General features: G+C 36.2%; 2 long non-coding RNA genes across 2 annotated transcripts; both read left to right on the top strand.

Annotated features, from left to right (window-relative positions):
• The first annotated feature begins 3,522 nt into the window (after window positions 1-3,522).
• LOC125296868 lies at window positions 3,523-4,313 on the top strand. Its single transcript, XR_007193870.1, has 3 exons — window positions 3,523-3,637; window positions 3,745-3,887; window positions 4,167-4,313. It is a non-coding gene; the product is annotated as an uncharacterized LOC125296868 (long non-coding RNA).
• A 374-nt stretch (window positions 4,314-4,687) lies between these two features.
• Window positions 4,688-9,144, top strand: LOC125296560. Its single transcript, XR_007193796.1, has 6 exons — window positions 4,688-4,732; window positions 5,950-6,043; window positions 6,592-6,664; window positions 7,186-7,300; window positions 8,195-8,283; window positions 8,383-9,144. It is a non-coding gene; the product is annotated as an uncharacterized LOC125296560 (long non-coding RNA).
• The last annotated feature ends 164 nt before the right edge of the window (window positions 9,145-9,308 follow it).

Genomic DNA, 9,308 nt, shown 5'->3' on the forward strand with positions numbered 1-9,308 from the left:
ATGAGGTGGGAGGCAAATCGGAGATGTATCTGGCGTTTTGGATGGTGTGGGTCTTAATATGTGAATTTCTTTCTCTGTGTAATCACTATACAGTCTTTACTTACATTCTATTTATTTATTATAATACAACAATTTAAAATGTACATAACAAGAATGTAATTATTAATCTACCACCACACTAATAAACATGCAAACACACACACTGGTGGACAGTAACAAAGTACTGGGTATGGATATCTAATTCAATTATTTACTACTTTGGAAGTTTTTACTTCAACCCCCACTAGGCCAAATATCTTTAGCAGGGATTAGAAACGGAATTTCAAAGAATGAAAATGAAAACCGGAAACAAACACAGTTTTTGGAAGGACGTAACTGAAAACGGGAGCAAAACCAATTGTTCCGGAGTGAAAACGTCATTTTCAATTTTAGATAACCGATTAATAACTATTTATCATTCCGATTAACCTTTGTTTGAATAATATCAAAACTCCATAGGCTTGGAAAGTCACCTGCCCACACAGTGTTCCCCAGACCCCTTATAAGATGAATTTAGTCAGATGTTATGAATCGGTATTTCCCCTGCATAATTGGCTAGAACTACTAGTTGATATAAAAGAATATTAATATCCAACACTATCTAACTGCCTTTTCCAAGTATGTCTAAATTACTGAAACAATTTGTGAAATAAGATACCAGAGACACTAGGCAAATATTTATAGGCCTGTCATGCAGTGGGTAGCACCATACATAGGTTAGGCTATTGCAAGGCTTAAAGCAAGGACATTTTCTTTGCCTGAAGTTCACTCTCAAAGTGGTGGATAATGAAGTACATGTATAGTTACTGTATTAAAGTAGCCTACCTTTATAAATCTTCTATTAAGAAACGACCTCAAACACAAGTGAACAAGCAACATGTGTGTCAAGATGCATCTATGTCAATGGCCTAAACCCATTTATTAGACTAACTTGCATGTGAACTGGTGTTTTAATGACCTGTGCTAGGAAATAAGATGTGCACTTATCTAATTGGCTTGTCACATTATTTCATTGGCCATCACATTGCCTTATTGACTCAATGCTCAATCTACAAGGTCTAGAGCCTCCATCTGGCATGTGCGGCTACTGCACTAGATGAGTACTGTGGCTGCTTCCTGGGAGATGTGTGAAAGCCTTTTTATACATCACAGCTGACACAGTGCCAGCTCACTACATTCGTTAGATGCATTTGCTCGTTTCTGCTCTTTAGATGTGATGAGCTCATCTGTGTCCCATTCTCTAAATCATGCACAGATATAGATGTAGATAGATATTTTAACAAATATTAAGGTTTAGAAATGTGTACCTGACATCCCTATATTCACAACTTTATCTGTCTAACCGGGGTGATTGGAAATTGTCCAAACCAAGGTAACAGAGTTTATACATCCATCATATCTGTATGTTGAAATTTGCAGACGAATTTACTTAACTACAGCAAATTTGACTGACATTGGGATACTCTATTCAAAATAATTCTCTTTCACTAGCAGAGAAACATATCAAAGTGTAATGAGGACACTAGCAGTCTGTCAGCTCAAATGCTGAATGCAAGAAATAATCTTACCAAACCATAACTGGAAAATAAATGTAATGACTGGACACTTTATTCACTAAAGGCAACCAAACTTGTTTACCATAAATCTGTCCACAACCCAAGCTAGACAAATGCTGGGCCTCAGAATGCAAGAAATAATCTTACAAAACCATAGCACAAAGATTTCATGAATTCCAATAAATATAAAGAGATTACAATTTGTGTAAAAATATTGCTCATTTAATAATTTGTTTTATAATGAATTAGAGATAAATCTATGTGCAATATCTGAGACATATTTCTTATTTAAGACATTCTGACTTTATTCACCTCTGTATTTACAGGCAACCAAACTTGTTTACCCACCATCTTTATATTTTTCAAATTACTGCTCAAGAGAAGCAATTGTGGATGATTGTGATTCATTTCTGAATATCCCTTTTTCACCCAAAGCTCTGTGGCAAGGAAATTATGCTGGAACTTTTGTTTGGTGCCGTTCCAATGGAAAATACAAAGATGGCCGTCTAAAGAAAACAAGAAAGTTTAGTCACTGATATGGGCTTGCATGTCATTATTTCTAGGGTAAATGCACAAGTATACATTTGGACACTTGTCATTCTAGTTTGGTAATAAGGTAGTCATTTTCCAGAATGATTCTTTATCTTGCCATAGAGCAAAGAATGTTAAAACATTCTTCAGGAAAGACATATCAAATCCATGGCATGGCTAGCAAACAGTCTGGATCTCAATTCCAATCAAATGTAATGTGGAAACTGAAGAAATGGGGCATGATAAGGCTCCATCCCACAAAGCTGATCTATCAACTGCCATTCAAGTTGGAATCTGATCAAGATTGCTACATTAGTGAAGTCTATGCCTCAGAGAATCAAGCTGTGAAAAAAAGCCAGAGAAGGTGCAAAAAAATACTAATTATGTGTTTGTTTGTTTGTTTCCCTCTACATCAGTGTTTCTCAAACTTTTTCAGACGAAGGACCACTTAACCAATAAAAAAGAAACTCAAGGACCACCTAACTTAAAAAAAAAAAAAAAAAAAAGATCAGACCTACTTCAACAGTATATTAGCCTACACAATAGGCCTACTCACTGAACCACCTTGCTTATTGTCTTTGCACTTTGCTTATTGTGTCAGAGGATTCATATGATTTAAACTGGCATATCTTACATAGACAATGTTGCAGAACTGTTTGGATTTACATACAAGTTGGTTCAATATTGCAAACGACTCATTTATATTATATTTTACCACATCTGCTCGCAGACCACTTGGGATAGCTTGCGGACCACCAGTGGTCCCTGGACCACACTTTGAGAAACACTGCTCTACATGATCTGCAAAATTGTCTTAAATGACTAAATTTTTTGTATTTTTTTTTTAGCTAGGTTTCACAAATCCAGAATGCTCATCCGTTAGAGAAAAATATTTGAGGCACTCCCGTGCATGGTTTGTCTTATTTTTTTTCTACAAAATAAAACAGCTGAATGAACATCCAAGAACTACAGAGCCCCTAAGGGGACATGAGCAAAAAAAATATATTTTCATGTGCGCACCTGAAACTTTCACATGAGCACATGAAACTAAACTTTAAAAAAAAGAAAATTCTGCACATAAAGGTTTCGTGTGAGCACATGAGAGTTTTACGTGAGCTCATGAAACTAAACTTTTAAAAAAATTCTACACATGAAAGGTTTGCGTGTGCACATTAAGGCCGTGTATTGTTTTATATTCCAAAAGTTGTGATTATATAATTGTTGCCAGAGGTTGTAGACTTTAGAGCACAGCTATAGTGAAAAGTCTGTTAAACATTCACAAAAAAAATACACACCATAATTGGAACTTGTAAGTAAATGTTTCTTGGTCAAATAACAAACTATAAGAACTATTTACTCATACCAAATTCATTTGTAATATTTTCTCTTCAGTGCCTGCAGATATTGTCTTCCTTCTGGATGGATCTACGAGTGTGAAAGCAGACCAGTTCATTCTCATGAAGGAATTTGTAAAGAATGTGACCCGGAGTCTCCTGCCATATGACACCTTAGTAAGTCACTCGTGCCTGATTCAATATTATTGGTCCAGTAGCTTTAAATAAACTATGAATAAGCTGTGTAGATGTACATGTATTAAGCAGTATTTTTTTCCCCACAGTTTGCCTTTGCACAGTACTCTGACCATATGACCATACATGTGAACTTCAATCAGTTCAATAGAACAGGATTTGAAAAGCAGGTGGACAGTATGATCCAGAGGCAAGGAGGCACAAACCCTGGATACGGTGTTGGGAAAGTTGTGTAAGTCTGAAATAAGGACTTCTGATACCGTAATCTGTTAACTGCTGCACTAGACATTTGCCACAAACCTTTACTTTGAAACTTTTTTCTGCTTTCTACTTTTTCAAATTTACAGAATGTTTTTCATCAAAACTGTAAAAAAAAAAGTGTATTGGAAGTTGATAAATTTGACATAGGCACTAATTATTGATTTGTTTGTTGATGAAGAACTTATAATAGTTAGTAGGCCTATTATGATCATTTGAAGTGTACATCATGAATCTATACTTATTTACACAGGAAATATATATTTAATTCTTTTGCTGGAGCAAGACCTGGTGCCAAAAGGATCCTCATTACCATCATAGATGGGGAAATCCATAATACTTCAGAATATCCCAGTGTCACAGCAGAGGCTGATGGGCAAAAGATTACTAGATACGCTATTGTGGTATGAGATGCTACCTTATATGTTCATATTCACTTTTTGTATTGTTTATCCACAGTATGCAAAAGCACAGCACAGACACCTGCTTCCATCAGTATGTGTGCTCTCTGTTGATCCACTGATCTTTGTTAGTGCCATGCACAACAATTTGACTTTAAGCAACATTTTTATCCAAAACTATAGGCTCATGGGAGTTGGAGTAAAATATCTAAGGCTTTTATGCACACAGTTTATTTGTATACAAATATGGCAATATGTTACTAGTGAGCTCTCTCAATGTACAACCACTCTAGTGCACATCATTGCAGTCAGCCTGCCAGTTGCACACTCCCTCAACTTTATATCAGTGGCGTTGTGGTGTGATAAAACTACGAAAAGAAGATGGACGCCATTGAAGTACATCGTGGGATAGTAAAAGGTAAATTCATTTGTTCCCTATATTTCTGTAAGCTAGCATGAAAACTACGACAAATACACAATTAAGTAATGTCACATCACAGGGATATGTTTTCATACCAACGTGTTTTACCTACTATGAAATATTGGTGACGTTAGCTTGGTCGCTAGCTAGTAGCAAGGTCGCTAGCACTAGCTAGCTCAGAAAATGATTGGTAAAACATCCAGCAAGCTAACATAACTTCGGTGGGTTATAACCTTATCAAATTGAAATGGTTAAGTTTATGTTAATTTGTAATACTTAAACTGTAAACTGACATTAATATAATATTGGAGTCGACAACGTCTTAAAGTCCTTTCTGAAATTCGAAAAGGCGGTTGGAATTTGAATACCCACTGAGGGAATAGCTCTAACATGCTAACGTAGCCTAGCTGATTAACATTAGTTACAGCCAGAACTCCACTGTTCATAGCGATCTAACGTTAGTGTGCTGCCAAATGCTCACCTGGCACAAATGGATCTGTTGACTGACTAATTATAACAGTCTGTCAACTCATTGACGTTTGGTTGAACTGAACACTATTGCTTTGTTATAAAAAAATTGCTGCTAGCTAACATTAGCTGAGACCACGAGGGCATTCGTTTAACTGTTAGGCATTTGTAGCAAACAGAGGTGTAAGGTAACCGTTAGCCTGGTTGGTTTGGTGCAGTCTCCATTCTCTGTATGGCACTGGTATTAGTTTCTGTTAGTCTTTTGGCTTTATTTGGGTTAGATCAATTTCTTTGTTTCCTAACTTATAAAGGGTGCAGGTAAGCCAAAGAGTATAGAAGTTAGCTAGCTGATACTAATTTTAGATATTTGTAGAAATTGTGGTTCAATAGCTTGCAAGCACGTGCATAAGGATATTCAGTCCATCAGGCATAACGTTACAGCTGAGCAGAATAAGACATGTTTATTCTCTGAAATTATGAGCAGTTTTTTTATGGATATGGTAAAATGTAGACGAGTTTACTGCCTAATGAAATTATTTAAGTTATTACCAGTCATGTTGCTTAAAAAGTAGGGATTATATGAACATATTTTAAGACAAAACACTTGCGGTTGAAACATTTGGTAACCTGTGGTAAATAATGTCAGAATAAAGTTTAGAAGTCCTTTGCTGGTTAGTTGATATACTGCTGATAGTCAAATCATTGTTGTTCTTGTATTGATGTAATCATTTTCTTTGTTTTAACAGGGTCAGCAAAATGCTCATCAATGTCCAGTACCATGGAGAAAAAAGTACCTCAAACTGCAGCCTGGTTTTTCCTTTCAAAGTTTAATTCGAGAAGGTGAGGTTTTATGTGGTTTAGCCAAAGTCCTTTTAGGCAAGTCCCTCCACTCGGCAGCCATATTGCAACTTTTTTTTCTTTCTTTTTTCTAGCTTGTTTAGACTATGAATCAGCCTGACCTTAGGCATGTTTCTTAATGATTTCACACGCACACTTTGTATCCTGGCTGGAGTTAATGCAGATCCTTATGATCCTTTTTAAGAAATACATTTGAAATCAATCAAAGTTCAAAATCCCTGTGCACAGCCCTTTTGCAGGTGCTGATGGTGTGCAGTATAACTATTAAAAAGTCAAAAACTAGTATAAATCGCACACTGGAGGGTATATTTTGTTGACTTTATTTGGCGTGAAGGCTTTAGGTTCACGTTCAAACCTGATGAAGAAAATTGTGAAATGTGTTGTTCATGCCAAATAAAGTGGGTATGGTTAAAAAAAAAAAAAAGATTTTGTCACCCTTTAGTTGAATTAAGTGAAATAAAATCGGAGACCGAATTTCTTAAAGCAGCCCTTTAAGATTCCAATTTTTTTCTTCTTGTTCTTCAAACAAGGCACATCAATCCACTGGTGCAAAAGAAGAGAACACCTCTGCCATAGGAGATTCAGCAGAAAAAGGCCAAACAGGTGAGCATTTAAAATTAAAATATCACTAGGAGAAATCCTTGTCTGTCTCTCGTCTCCAAAATGCAGAAGCCTGGCTTTGTGTTCCGGTAGTGTCAAATCAGTGGGCACATTCAATCTTGCAGCTCTGCACAGATCTGGCTGAACGTAAAAGTATGTTTATTAGATTCAGTCAGATCTGCTTGCAGATCCAGTGCTGCAAGATCAAAATCCCACTGATTTCATGCTACTAGAACACGGCCAAGCAATTTGCTTCCTTCAGATACAGGTCTTGTTATAATCTCTCTGTACACTTTCCAAGTTTACAATACTTCTGTTTGTCTGTAGAGACCCTCATCACACAACCACAGAAGTGTAATTATATTTTGAGCACTATCAGTGGTATTAAATAGCATTTGTTTTTGACGTTCTAGCTGCCCCCTTAGCTTTCTTGTTTGTACTCTGGATTTACACTTTTTAGAGGGTGCATGTAAGTTTTCTCTTTACAAGTGTATCACTGTTATTGTTTCTTTTTTTACGCATAGATGGTCCAGGAGGTTCTGGAGAAGAGTTAAATGGGAGAGGAAATAATGGAGGAGTATAGTAGAGCACCTTGACACACTGTACAAGAAGGCATCTTCTGAATATCCTGGTCCATGGGTATGTTTTGTTTTGAATAAATTAATCTAATTCTATACAACAGTTAGGTCCAGTCAAACTATTAACTCTTTTCTGACTAAACGAGAGGGATTCCATGAGTGGGGTTATCTCAGGACATCCCTACTCAGACTTTTCAGTGGTAGTGCAATTTTTACATTGATCCAATGTTATCGTTCCATTCATTCAAAGTGAGAGAACATTGTAACATAACATCACAATTGACTGTTTGAGTGAGAAAAATAGAGTGCATGTAATAGGGTGAATAATGTAATGTGAAATAAAATGAAAAATCATTAGTGTGCACATATAGCCTCACACAACCTGCCTGCAGAGTGACAAGAAAACCCTAAATTAATGTATTTTAATCCAGGTATTAGGTAGTAGAATTGCTGTGTAAAAACAATATTGAACTGGTGATTGTGGGGTTGATAAATGCTATAAGGTAGAACCTTAGCTGTAGGGATATCTATTACCAACTACACAGTGGCTCCATTTTCAAAAAACTCCTGAAGACCCAGCTCTTTAGAAAACATCTCCTCTCATAGCACTACTTACAACAAGTCTTGCTGATCCTAGTACTTACCACCTGTCTTGAACTGACACTCAACTGTTTAAAAACAGCACTCACTGATGCACTTATTCTTACTGTACTCTACTGTTTTTAAATTGTCCTAAAATTGTTGAGAGAATTGCTTTAAAACTTAAACTGCTACCATGTTAGTCGCTTTGGTTAAAAATGTGTTAGCCTAATGTAATGTAATATTACTTAAGCATATTTTAGTGGCAAGAAGCGTTAAGTCCATATTTTATCCATAATCCATGTTTAATCACTTCCATTTTATAGCTTGTAATGTTGTCTGAATATATCTAATATAATTTTCCTATTGTTTTTAGGATACCAGTACGAAGTCAAGGAAAAAGATATGCACTCGGCATTGTGACTGTTTCCTAATGTCAGGGATCCTTACTCCACCAATGGCTATGTAAGATTTTACTCATTTCCATTTAAGGTTATATATAATAATAATAATGTTCAACTATTGATCTGGATATTCATAGTTCTTGCCCACATTATTTTGCAGGAACACTTCTACGATGCTGGAAGAGGGACGGGCTATCTGGCCTGGCGCCTAAAGCAACGAGTGTCGTAGCGTTTGGTCAAGAACAGCTCGGGAGCCTTGGAATACATGAACACCATGAGCTTTTTAAGGAGGTAGACTTTCTAATGAGGAGACACAGCACTCAAAAAATCCTCCATAGAAATGCATGGGGTTAGTTTGTAACGTATGGTGTTGTCTACATATATCACACCCCCCTCCGTGGTAAAACGTGGACATGTAAATACATTGAGCCAATCATGTGGTGTGTTGTGAAGACATTGATTGTGCCAATCATGTGTTGTGATCTTGCCGCTGGAGCAAGATTGGTGTTGTGAAGCCTGCCGAAAGTGCCCAAAATGCGTTGCAATATGGCTGCTGAGTGGAGGGACTTGCCTAAAAGGACTTTGGGTATACCCACATGTAACATCACTTCATGGTGCATTATCTGTCTTGCTTATGGAAAATTGGCCCATTATTGCACATCTCTAGTAATAGGTTTGAAGCAAAACACAAGTTTGTGAAATTGTAAAAAACTCTTGATTATATTGTTTTATTTCTTGTTTATGAAATGTTTACTCAGTGTTGCAGAGCATTTTCATGCATATGTGGTTATGGATTGTGAGGAACATTGTTTTATTGTTAAAGTCAATGATTTGTATGAGTATAAGGCCTTTGCTCAACAAAATGCTTATGGACCAAACTTTGACATATATATTGTCCCTCTGCACATTGATTTGAGCCATATCATGGCAAATGTTAATAAAAAAAGAAAAGTAATTAATTTGCTGTGGTTTGTTTAGTATGTTTATTTTGATAAATATATGGCTCTAGAAACTAATTAATTACTCCAATAGAGTTAATTATGAATCACTGATGGAGTTAATGATACACTCCAATAGAGTTAATTT

This window comes from Alosa alosa, chromosome 6, assembly GCF_017589495.1.
Source record: "Alosa alosa isolate M-15738 ecotype Scorff River chromosome 6, AALO_Geno_1.1, whole genome shotgun sequence".
NCBI lineage: Eukaryota > Metazoa > Chordata > Actinopteri > Clupeiformes > Clupeidae > Alosa > Alosa alosa.